The sequence below is a fragment of the Felis catus genome, chromosome E2 (assembly GCF_018350175.1).
Source record: "Felis catus isolate Fca126 chromosome E2, F.catus_Fca126_mat1.0, whole genome shotgun sequence".
NCBI lineage: Eukaryota > Metazoa > Chordata > Mammalia > Carnivora > Felidae > Felis > Felis catus.
Genome location: NC_058382.1, coordinates 55,347,994 through 55,361,394, shown reverse-complemented (window position 1 = coordinate 55,361,394; position 13,401 = coordinate 55,347,994). Strand labels below are relative to the sequence as shown.

The 13,401-nt window shown below is 42.8% G+C and overlaps 1 protein-coding gene and 1 pseudogene across 2 annotated transcripts in view; one reads left to right on the top strand and one right to left on the bottom strand.

Annotated features, from left to right (window-relative positions):
* SDR42E1 (short chain dehydrogenase/reductase family 42E, member 1) overlaps window positions 1–13,401 on the top strand; it is a 58,865-nt gene that overhangs the window by 35,278 nt on the left and 10,186 nt on the right. The window lies entirely within an intron of this gene.
* Window positions 6,741–7,241, bottom strand: LOC109494668 (annotated as a pseudogene).

Below are 13,401 nucleotides of genomic sequence, written 5' to 3'. Positions count from 1 at the left end.
GACGGGCACAGCAAAGCCTTTGAAGTCTGACTATCTAGTTCTCCTCAGGGCACCCATGTGATTCAGTCGGTTAAGTGTCTGACTCTGGATTTCGGCTCAGGTCATGGTCTCGCGGTTTGTGGGTTCGAGCCCTGCATGGGGCTCTGTGCTGACAAGTGTGGAGGCTGCTTGGGATTCTCTATCTCCCTCTCTCTGACCCTCCCCCACTCATGTTGTCCCTTTCTCAAAATAAATGAATACACTTAAAAAGAAAAAAAAAGAAAGTTCTCCTCTAGACCGAGCTTGACCGTGGTACTCGTCCTTTCTTTGTCACTTGGAGTCACATAGACCACATCTAGTTCCTGCTTCTTTCAACTATTTGAAGATTGCTTTCTTCCTTCTCCAGGTTGATAGCCCTCATTTCTCTTAACTGCACCTTATACACAGCAGAATATGGTGCAACGTGCCTGAGGCAGCCACATTGTTCAGAGTTCAAACATTTAAAAAATCATGTTGTTGCAATAGCTGAAGAACATGTCGTTTTGGTGAATGTAACCGGGGTGGTCTTGCTGGTAACCCAAGTTTTGTTGTGATTCTTACACTTTTAGATGATAAGTAATGTTCTCAGTGTGGATTTGGAATTGTACAAATATATATCTCATTCTCCGTCTCATACTGTCAGAGGGTAAAACACCAGGAGAAGACAACCTGAAGTTGGGACTAGATCAAGTTGTTCTGTTATTGACATGTGTGGGGAGAAGACGTCTAAACTGCACAGTTATCATTAATTCCAAATAGGTCTATATCTTATTTATTTTATAGGATTACAGGGCACCTAAGTTCTTCTAATTTCTGTAGATGGATGTTTTTTTAAACCATTGTTCTTTCTAAACTATATGCTATACTATATATACATATTTTTTTAATGTTTATTTTTTGAGAGAGAGAGAAAGAGAGAGAGAGATGGGGGGGGGGGCGCGGACAGAGGATCCAAAGCAGGCTCTGTGCTGACATCAGAGAGCTCGATGCGGGGCTCAAACTCACAAACCATGAGATCGTGACCCACGCTAAAGTCAGACACTTAACCAACTGAGCCAACCAGGCACCCCAGGCTATGCTATATTTTTAAGTATGTCTGAGCTGCATCCCCCATGTTTGATATGTATTATTTGCATTATTGTTCAGTGGAAAATGTTTTATTTATTTACTTTACTTTTAAAAAATTATAATTCAAGTTAGTTGACTGAAAAATATTTTATAATTTCCACTAGGATTTGTTCTTTGTTACATGGGTTATTTAGAATTGTATTTAATAATTTCATATGGGAAATTTTAGTGATATATTATTGCACTTTCTAGCTTCATTTTACTCAAGTTGAAAAACACATTATGTGTGATTTCAGTCCTTTGAAATATCTTGAGTCTTACTCTATGGCCCATCACACAGTTGATTTCTATAAATGTTCACATGTGCTTAGAAAGAATATATATTCTGTGGTTGGTTCCACTGTTCCATGCATATCAGTTAGGTCTTTCCCACCTCTCTGATTTCAATTGTTCTGTATTCTTACCTTTCAGATATGTCTTTTCAAAGCAACATGTACTAGGCACTTTTTTTTTCTCTTCCAGTATAACAATCTTTGTCTTTTAAGTAAACAACTTAGTTCCTTTACATTTAATATAAGTATTGATATGTTTAGCTTGAAATCTTTTGTTTTACTGTTTACCTTTTGTTAGTCCCTTGTATTCTACATTACGTTTCTTCTATTTTCTAGGCTTCCTTTGAATTAATCATTCTTTGTTATTTTTCCACGCTCCCCCTTCATTACCTTGACAGTTGTGCACTCTTTGTGATGCTTTTAACAGTTACTTAAATGACTTCTCACAGACCAATGTGACTTGTTATTTTTGCTTTCTTGGTATATACCTCATGCCAGGACCTTTGAACACTTGTACACCACTCCCCACCATCTGGATGTATATGGTATAGTTGTCGTAATCCCACAGGATGTTTTTATATTTGTTTTATAGAGTCAACATTCATTTATATTGTCCAACAAAGAAGTTACTCTCTTGCGGCTTCTCATTCCTTCCCATATCTCCACGCTTGCCCCTGAGACCACTTTTCTTTAGTATAGGTGCTAGTGATGAAATCTTTGTTTTTGTTTTTCTGAAAATGTTTTCATTATCCATTTTTGAAGGATGTTTTCACTTCAAGAACATAGAATTTCAGGTTATCAGCTGTTTTCTAGCAGTATTTTGATGGCGTTGAGGAGATAGGTGTTATATTTTATCTGGCTTTATCGGATAAGCTCTCAGCAAGAGAGTTGATCCTGTTTATCTTATCAGCCATTAACAGAAGCAAAGTTCCTAAGTCTTTTTTAAACCATCTGGTAAGGCTCAACTCTCCCTATGCCTGTAAGATACTTTATTTGTATCAAAATGGAAACCCTGTTATATTTGATGTTATTAAGATTGGGTCCACTACTCCCTCCTCCTAGCAACACATCATGGAAGAATCTAAGTGAACCTTCTCATAGCTTTATAAGTGTAAAAGCAAGGCATTTCATAAGATATTCATTCATTCACCACATATTTATAGTGTTCTTACTATGTGCCAGGTGCTGTTCAAGGTACTGAGAATACAACGGTCAGTAAAAAGACTTGGTTCCTGCCCTCAGAGAGGAACCTAAATTCTATTTAGGGAGCAGACCAGTAAATAGACAATTACAGTATAGCTATCAGAGACATACCTCAGGAAACTTTCTTTCAAGTTGATATTAATCATCTGACATTTCTGTATCTTGCCAACAATAATAGCAAAAGTGACCTTGTCAAATCCCTTACTGAAATCCAAAATCAGTGTGTTTATTCATTCCACCAATCAGTAGAGGAATTCTAATATGAAATATTTATTTATTGATCAGTCATGTTAGGTCCCAGTAACTGTTGATTCCTCTTCTAAGATTACCCAAACCATTCTTTTTCATAAGACCCGCGATGAGAATCCGTTCCCCTCTCTTCCATGGTTTTCAGAAGACATTTTCTTTCTCTTTTTGAAAAAGACAAAAATTGGGAGCATAGGGCTTGCAGAGCTCAGAACTGCTTCTCGGAGTAATTAATCCATGAATATGCCTATGACATTGAAGGTGTTTGTAAATAAAATCCAAGTCCGAATTTTAGCATTATAGAGAAAGTTATCCTACCTATAAGTTTAGAAGTTTTTATGTTGCAAAACTCTTCCTGTGTAATCTTCTTAGAAATCTTTCATGTGATTCTTGCCGGTAATTTCCTGGGACTGTAACTAAATAATTGGACTGCAACTAAATAATAAAACTGCCTAGATCAGTATTTCCCAACTTTTGTACTTCATAGATCTGTGCAATCTTTTCAAAAGGTGAGGGGTAGACATTGAATCTCCACTATTTAAGTTTGCCAAGTGAAAATGCATTTAAAAATCAACGATCAACGGGAGTGCCTGGGTGGCTCAGTTGGTTAGGCGTCCAACTTCGGCTCAAGTCATGATCTCACAGTTCGTGGGTTCGAGCCCCACATGGGGCTCTGTGCTGACAGCTCAGAGCCTGGAGCCTGTTTCAGATTCTGTGTCTCCCTTGCTCTCTGCCCCTCCCCCACTCACACTCTGTCTCTCTCTGTCTCAAAAATAAATAAAACATTAAAAAAGCTTTTTTAATAAAAAAAATCAACTATCAACGGTCCACAAAAGAAAAGATATTTTAACACTAAAGAAAAGTAGACAGTGTCAGAATAAAATGTGGTCTCTTATACTGAATAAATTAAACTTTATGAGAAACTTCTTATATTGTCCTCACTTTTCAGAGAGCCCCCCAGAATGGTAAAAGTTCTGTCACTAATTGGCAGCAAGCAATGGACTGTCATTTGGGAACCAAAGTGAGAAAGGTATAGGGCCCTGCTCTTAAGACAATAGAACTTCACACTCATGAGACTTAAGGAAGAAGTTAGAGATTCTGTCAACAGGAAGTGGTGTGCTAAATCCTGATATTTTGATCTCTGATCTTGTTCTTGGGTTCATTTCTTTCTCTTCTTAGCACTAACCACAGCAAAGAGCAGAACGGCATCAAGAATGAAAAAGTGAAACCCACACACATTAACATACACTCATTAACCCATTGTCCTTGCCTCCCATACATTGTGTATCAAAACAATAACATTCGTAAAGAGCCAGCTTGAAAGATCCCTGAGTTCTATTTTGACTTATCCACTTACTTACCGACAATACAGCTCTACTTCTCAGAGATACATTAAGGAATCAGCATGTATAAAAATCATTCTGCCCGTGTATCCAGATCTCTCTCCCTTCTCCTTTTCCCTTAAATGTCTTGAAATGAATCGATAGCCTCTGTCTCTGTCCTCACTTCCTTTCCACCCTCTTGGGAAGGACCAGAGTATGAAAATTCTACCCTGAATAGAGAAGAGAATAATGGCATGAATGCCCCAGCCTCAATGGCTGAATGAATGTTTTGCCAGCTTCTTCCTGCAGCAGATGGAAGGCCACGAATCTCCTTCCATGTCTGTCAGCCAAGCCCGAGCAATCATTCCATCAAGGCACTGATGGTAACATGACTTCTGAAAGCAATTGTTTTTTTTTTTAAGTTTATTGATTATTTTTGAGAGAGAGTGAGAGCACGAGTGGAGGAGGGGCAGAGAGGGAAGGAGAGAGATACTCCCACCCAGGCTCTGTGCTGACAGCTGGGCTCAATCTCATGAACCGGGAGATCATGACCCGAGCCGAAATCAAGAGTCAGACATGTAACCGACAGCCACCCAGGTGTCCCTGGGTGCAATTCTTAAATGTGGTCTAGAGATGGTAACCACTTTTCACTGGTCCATGGTGACCTGATGGTCATCATTAAGTGCAATCTACTGATCTTCATAAGCTGAATTCATACAATTTAAAGGATTACCTTCAGAGACTATATAGCTTTCCTCTCTTTTTGGCATTAAAATATCTTTTGGTGAATGAGATGGTGGTGATAGGATATCACAGGCTAGTTGTTGCTTCTGTTTTGATGCCCTTACGTGGCAAAATTAAAAGCTGGCAAGCCTACATGTCTCCCCAAGTTTTGGTGTGAAATCTTCCCAGTGTTCAAAATTCAAAAACCTAGGAGTCTCACTAACAGACAATACGGTAGCTTTGAGTGAGCTAAGTTCTGAAATGCAGTTCTGCTATTTACTTGACTGTGTGAACTGCCCTCTCTGCTCTGAGCCACAGTCTTGCACCAACAGTGGGATAATAATTTGTACCTCATATTGGTTATAAAGCTAATATATGTAAAAGGCCTGGCATATCAGAGTTTTCAATGGCAGCCATTATCACAAGGATCTTCTTGGTGTCAACAAAAACTCCTTTCTTTCAGTTTCTGTCCCTTCCTTCTAGGGACTTACAAATTGAGAAGAAGTGGATGAAAGCAACCAATGTACAGTTTGGCATGGCTTCCCTCACATAGTCAAGGCTCCCAGGCTGGAAGTTCACAGAAGAAAACATACTTGCATCTGTATCTCCAGAAGGGAGATTAAATCTAGGATGAGTCTCTTAGAAAGACAACATTTCAAAATTTGGGAGCACAGCTGAATACCAAAAGTAAATTACACCATAAGCCAGATGTTCCAGGAACTTCTTTTCCATTCTTTTTTTTCCTTTTGCCTGAAGGGAAAGTTTGAGTTCATAAAAAAAACAATGAGCAGAAATTGCTATTGCAAAATTGTTCATGGTTATTTAAAATGAGCCCATTTGAAAATAATCAAAGATGTGCATGATGATTTATAGAGGAAGTTGTTCATTTCAGTGTTATTTATCATATGTAAAGCATAGAAGCATCCTAAATGGCTAACCATAAAGGATTTGTTATATAAATTACAGCACTTTCATTTGATGGACTGCTATGTGGCCATTAAAAATCATGTTGTAGGGGTGCCTGGGTGGCTCTGTCGGTTGAGCCTCCGACTTCGGCTGAGGTCATGATCTCACAGTTTGTGGGTTTGAGCCCCGCATCGGGATCTCTGCTGACAGCTCAGAGCCCAGAGCCTGTTTCAGATTCTGTGTCTCCTTCTCTCTCTGTCCCTCCCCTGCTCATGCTTTGTCTCACTCTGTTTCTCAAAAATAAATAAATGTAAAAAAAAAAATTTTTTAATCATGTTGTTGAAGAATATGTAATGACTTGGGGAAATGTTTGCAATATTTCTTGAGAAAGGAGGGCAGCTTACAAAGTAGAATATATAGTATGATCATATTTTGTGTCCTGATAACCCAGGTATCTGCTAGAACTTTCCAAACGTTGGGATCCAGATAATATTGGCTCAAATTCCGTATCCCACGGCCTTGCCTAGGTTTCTTCCAGATCCTAGGGACCTACCCTTCCAGAATTTTTTCTGTGTCTTGTCAGTCACTGCCTCTCTCAACCATTCTGGATTCATTGTGAAATTCAACTTCTCTTTTCTGTTTACAAAACAAAATGTATAGCAGTAAAGTCAACTGTAGTGAAGTTCCTCCTAGTTTTAAAGACCTGAGAGTTGGGCCTGGGAGAGAAGGAGGGGTAGAGGAATCATGTACGTCACTGTAGTGGGGTGAATAGTGGCTCCAAAAAGATATGTCTACGTCCTAGTGCCATGCACCTGTGAATGTGACATTATTTGGGAAAAAAAGCGTCTTTGCCAGTGTAATCAAGTTAAGGATCTTTATTTCTTCCTTATTTTTTTATTTTTTTATGGTGAAAAATTTATATTTAGATTTTACCAGCTGGACTCAGTCTACATGATCCCATCTTTGCTGGCATGTCCAAAGCATCATAGTCAGGAGCCAGTTGAACATATGCCTTTTTTTCTTTCCATTGGGCCTGATCAGCGTGTTGACGTTGGCCGTGTCAATGTCACAGAGCTTCTGCACAGCCTGTCTAATCTGGGATTTATTGGTCTTGACACCCACAATGAACACAAGTGTGTTGTTGTCTTCTGTCTTCTTCATGGCTGACTCGGGAGTCAGGGGGAACTTGATGATGGCCTAGTGGTGAGCTTGTTTCTCCTGGGGAGCCCTTTTGAGGATATTTGGGCTGTCTTCAGAGACACAATGTCTTGTACTGTCAGAGTGTGGGTGACCTGCGGATCTACTTTTTTGTGTGACTGTGGACGCCTTTCAGCACTGCTTACGTGGCCTTCAAACCCTCTGCTTTGGCTTCGGCTTTGGGAGGGGCAGGGGCTTCCCTCTTCACTTTCGGTGAAGTTAACATCTTTAGATTAGATCATTCTGGATCAGGATGGACCCTAAATCCAATGACAGGTATCCTTATAGGAAATAGAAGAGAAAAAGAGGGAGGGCCATATGGGGTGAAGGCCACGTAAAGATGGAGGCAGAAATTGGAGTGATGTGGCCACGGCCAAGGAATGCCTGGAGCCTCCAGAAGCTGCAAGAGACAAGGAAGGATCCTCCACTAAAGGCTTCAGAAGCAGCATGACCCCACCCACACCTTGATTTCAGACTCCTGGCCTCCAGAACTATGAGACAGCACATTCTGTTGTTTAGGCCACTCAGTCTCTGGTAGTTTGTTGTGGAAGGTAACACAGCCACCACAGTGTGTAGAACACTGACAGGAACTCTACCTTCTAAGAAGACCCTTCATGTCCTCCTACCTCCACCACTGTGGACTCCACTGAGCTCATAGGTCCTTCCTTGAGCTTTTCCCATTCTCTCTTTAACCCCCTCCTCTTCCTCCTTCCCTTACTGTCACAGCACCTTCAGCTTCTCCTCCCTCTACCCTGCAGAGTTAGCAGCTCACAGCTCACTCAAGTCCTGGTTCAGGATGTGTGTGTTCCAGAAGCACATCACAGCATCTCAGTGAGGGCAGCCTCACCCTTCTAGTAGCTGAGCACGCTCATGTTGGAATCCCCTTGGCTCGGCTCTTTGACTCAACCCACATCCAATCTATCAAGGAATCTTGCTGGCCCTGCCTTCAGAATAGACCCCCTACCTGATCACTCCACTGCTGCCAACCTGGCCCGAGCCGCCATCACCTCTCACCTGGATTGCAGCCACAGCCTTCTGCTAGATCCCTCTGATTCCACCCTTGTCTCCTTACAGTCTACCCTCAACCCAGCACCAGAGAAATCATTGGATAACCTCGACCCTGTCATGTCACCCGTCTGCTGCAAACCTGCCAGAGTCTCCCCATCTCACCCAGAGTCAGTGTCAGAGCCAAAATCCTTAAATGGCTCCACGGCCACATGTTTTGTGCCCTGTAGCTCTTGGACCACATCTCTGACTTCCGTCTCCTCATTCACTCCATTTTAGTCACAAGGGCCTCCTTGCCAGTCCTCAAACATACTCCTGCCTTGGAGGTTTCCCCTCAGCCTGGAATGCTCTTGTCCACTCGCCGAATTTCCTGGCCTCCTATATTTCCTTGCTCAAATGTCTCCTGCTCAGTGTGCCCTGCCCCCCCTTCCTTTCCTCTTAACATGCTCTACATTTTCCCATGAAAATAATGTCAGTAACAAATGCATGACAACAATAACAAACTCTACAATCGGTCAATCTATCTACCAAAAGTGAAATAATTGCCATGAGGGTGCTGATATACTTATTTAGAATGAAATATGAGGGGCACCTGGGTGGCTCAGTTGGTTAAGCGTCTGGCTCTTGATATTGGCTCAGTTCATGATCTCACGGTCATGAGTTTGAGACCTGCATCGGACTCTGCACTAACAGTGCAGAGGCTGCTTGGGATTCTCTGTCTCCTCTCTCTGCCCCTCCCCTGCTCTCTCTCTCTCTCTCTCTCTCTCCCAAAATAAATACACATTTTTCAATAAATAAAATGAAATATGAAATCATTTTTTTCTAACAGCTGATCATTAAGCATCATTTGGGGCATTTAAGTCAAAAAGAATTCAAATCCTTTGATCTGGCTGATGGATTTGGCAAGGTGGAAGGCTGTGCCAATTATATGGTGAATATCCTCCATAGGTTGAATGAGGTAAATCGGCCACAAAGTTATTGTAAAATATATTTAAGACACTCGATAAGATTATTTAAGCAAAAATATTCTCCTGCGATTGTATTGAAATTAACTGTTTTGATTTACTCGGCTGGAGTACACCTAGTTAGTTAAACAAGGTGCTTCTTAGTGAAAGAAGAATGGCCGTTCACAGAGCCAACCCACTGGTAGGCAGAGGCCCCGGCCCTAGTCTCTCTCTCTTTCCGCATTCCCGAGTCCTGTGGTCCGTGGGGTGCCCTGGCAGTGTTCCATTTCACATCCTACCATCAGCTTTGCCTCACTCCACAGGACTTGAGAAAGTGGTCCAGGAGCATGGTGTTTTTAGACCCCGGAAGGGAGGAAGTGAGTGAGAGGGCAGCTCCATGGCCTGGCCTCAGGATGGATTGTCTAAGAGATATTCACACTCCGAAGATGGCCAAGATTAACCTGATGGCACCCTGGGATATTACTCTTTCGGGAGGCCCTCAGGAAAATAGAAAGGAAGCAGAAGGAATGGCAAGAGAGTATGGGTCCAAGACACTTTGCAAGGCAAAATTAAATGGATATCTGAATGAAGGAAAAGAAGATGTCAAAAAAAATGCAGCCAATGCCAGGTATTGCTTGAGATAAGGAATACACCTTTGGACATGAGCTTCACACAGGTGGACGGTCCCCATCAATACCTCCTAGGGGCAAGCTTATACATGTTCGGGGGTCTCTCGGGCTGCGTTCAGAGTTGAAACCAAGATAACTAATGACTTCTTTTAGGCAAAGGATGTAGATGTAGAAGAAAAGAAAGCTGGAGGTTGAATCGTGGGTTGTACCCAGTTAAGAGCTGGGAAGAATATACAAAGGGGCCAAAGAAAGAAAACGGAGAGGATGGGATGAAGGACGAGGAGGAAAAGACTGAGAGGAGCACAGTGAGCAGACTGAGAGAGCATTCTCTCAAAGGAGAAGGGGTTCCAGGGGGAAAGGGGGTCAGTGATATTGCCAGTGACAGAAATTCAAACACGAGGCGACTAGCGAGGAAAGGTTCTTTGCCAAAAAGAAAATGTAAACAAACGGTGAATTTTAATTTGTCTTGCATCACTGAATCCCTAATGAAACATCTGCACAAGAATTGCATTTAGTATCATATAATGAACTGGTAACACGGACAGCACTGCCTTTTGTAGATGCATCTGAATAGGACACACGTTGTTCTTTCAAGAAACACCACCTGAACGTTCCTTGCAAACAAGGAGGGAGAAATCAAAGGGACTTCATTTCTATACCTTGCATGCCTATTCATATTATATTGTGCTGCCATGGTCTCTGAGGGAAGAACACCTCTGGGTACGCAGTGGGTTAGGTAAACACCCACTAAATATTGATGCCTGCATAATTAGAATGACTAAAATAATCCTGGCATAAAATTACCCGAGCAGTTAGACGAGAGACAAAATGAAGTAATTTGATCATGAAGATGAATACAAGCCGGCTCTCAGTTTTCAAGGCAGCTAATTGGAAAGCATTTATTATTCAAACCTTACTTTTCCTTCTGCTTTGTACTCTCTCCTCCTTGCCCTGAGAAGGAGGAAGGTGACAGCAGCGTCCGGGGCGGGGGGCGCAAAGCCTCCATATTGAGATGGTGGAAAGGAGAATTATGCTTATTTCCCTAAGGCAATGGTTCCTCAACTTTTACCTGTATTGATTCTGCCTCCTATGACACGCTTCTGTGGGCACGTCCAGGATGATGGGCCATCCTGTCCTCTCTTACTCAGACAACATTGCAATTACAATGAGACTGACAATATTGTAGGTGTAATCTGTTTTTAATGACAGTTGTATGGAGATGTCTAATGTACATATCGTAAAACCCACCCATTTAAGGGATACAAATCAGTGGTTTTTAGTATTCGCACAGGTGTGCAGCCATCACCACATTCCGTCACTGCAGAAAGGAACTCTGTACCCATGAGCAGTCACTCCCCATCTCACCCCAAACCTCCCAGCCGCTGGCAACCACCAATCGGCTTTTTGTCTCTATGGATTTGCCTATGGACATGTCACATACGTGAAATCATGCAGTATGTGGTCTTGTGTGACTGGCTTCTGAAGCTGGCTAGTAAAAACACGAGCATAATGTTTTCTAGGGCCATCCATGCGGTAGCCCATATCACTACAGACGGCCCCTGACTCCAGACTTACAGGGGTGTGACTTTCGATTTTTCAACTTTCTGATGGTGAGAAAGCCGTGGGCCTTGGGTAGAAACCACACTTGGAATTGGGAATCGGGAATAAGGGTCTGTTCCCAGGCTACCGATTTTTTGGATGATCCTCTCTCGTGATGCCAGGCAGCAGCCGCAGGCCAAAGCTCCCAGTCGACCACGCGATCAGGAGGGGGAACAACTGCGACACAACCGTCTGTCCGCCTACAACAGTTCCGTTTGTCACTTTCAGTACAGTATTTGACAAATTACACGAGACACTCACCACTATTATAAAATAGGCTTTATGTGAGATGATTTTGCCCGACTGTAGGCTAATGTAAGTATTCGGAGCACATTTAAGGGAGGGGAGGCTAAGCTGTCATGTTCAGTAGGTTAGGGGAATTAAATGCAGTTTCGACCTACATTTTCAGTTTACGATGGCTTCGTCAGGACATAACCCCACTGCAAGTCGAGGAAGACCTGTACTTGGTTGCTTTTTACAGGTGAATAATACTCTATTCGTATGGACAGACCACATTTTATTTATCCATTTACCCACTGATGGGCATTTGGATTACTTCTTCTTTGGAGCGCTTGTGAATAATGCTGATGTGAATATTCCCGCCCAAGTTTTGCACACGTAGTCTTGAAGATGATCTATAACAAAAGCAGCTAACGTTGCCCAGGAGGGGTCTGAGGAGGACACAGACCTCACCTCATTCATCAGTTCGGGACTCTTCTATACAGAGCCAGGGTTCCAATCCCCACTGCTCTGACTCTAAGGTCTGTTCCTTACCTCCTTGCTATACTTGCTCTAAGCCTAAAGACTAGAAAGGTAAGTTATTCATCACTTCACGCTCACTACTATACTATAGGTGAGACATTAGTATGACACCTCCTAGCTGATCACAACACATCCTGTCTGAACACCACCACCCCTGAAAGTGTGGCCTCCTGGAGAAACGATCTCGAGGGGCAGACAGACACCCTCAAAGTGTATCAGTGTTTTCAGATGCTGCGGTGTCCTAAAACCACAGCAGAGCTCTGAGGAAGCTCCAGCAGCAGTCAAGAGGTTAATTCTGAGAAAAGGGTGGAATATGGGGGTCTGGATCATGCCCTCTCCCACCTACAGACTTCTGCTGTCTTGCTGAATCCTCCTGGACAGTCCCAATGCAGACAATGGTCTTTCCCTTCAGATCAATTGGTCTGAGTACTATACAGAACTGTGTCTCTTTTCCTCTCCCTCTCCTCTCCTTTCGATCTCCACAAATATCGTTAGCCTGCAGTGCCTCTTTATTCCTCAGGCATGTGGCATTCAATCCTGACTTTATGCTTTTGCCCTGTTATTTTTTCCACCAAAATGTTCCTTTCTTCTCTTCTCCTTGGGCCATCTCCTACTTGTTCCTTAGGGCTCAGGTCACAAGCCACTTCAGGAGCTGTGTCCAAGGGAATCAGTGGGGTTGGACAGAAACCCCACTCCTCAGCAACCCAACATGGAGCACCCTTAAAAAGCACAGCACTGGGGTTCCTGGGTTGCTCAGTCGGCTAAGCATCCAACTTTGGCTCAGGTCATGATCTCGTGGCTTGTGAGTTTGGGCCCCGCATCGGGCTGTCCGCTGTCAACGCAGAGCCTACTTTAGAAAACTCTGTCCCCCTCTCTCTGCCCCTCACTCGTGCATGCTTTATCTCAAAAATAAATAAACAAATTTTTTTAGGGGCACCTGGGTGGCTCAGTCCATTAAGCGTCCCACTTCAGCTCAGGTCATGATCTCACGGTTCATGAGTTCGAGCCCTGTGTTGGGCTCTGTGCTGACAGCTCAGAGCCTGGAGCCTGCTTTGGATTCTGTCTCTCCCTCTCTTTCTGTCCCTCCCCAGGTCATGCTCGCTCTCTCTCTCTCTCTCTCTCTGTCAAAGATAAACATTAAAAATTTTTTTAAATAATAAAAAAAAACTTTTTTTTTTTAAAGCACAGCATAAAAAAAAAAAAAAAAGCACAGCATTACAGGATTCTGATGCGTAGCAGACGCTACTGGTGTCTTGCTTTCATTCCCTCACACCTGGAACCGGAAAAAAACTAGGGTAAATCAGGGACACGGGAAAACATATAGACATACATAAACGTGAAGACTCCGAGCTAGAGACTTGAAAAGACCTGGAGAGTGACTATTCAGTAGTTTCATGGAGCCTCATCCATCATCCATCCACCTATCATCCATCATCCATCCCAGCAG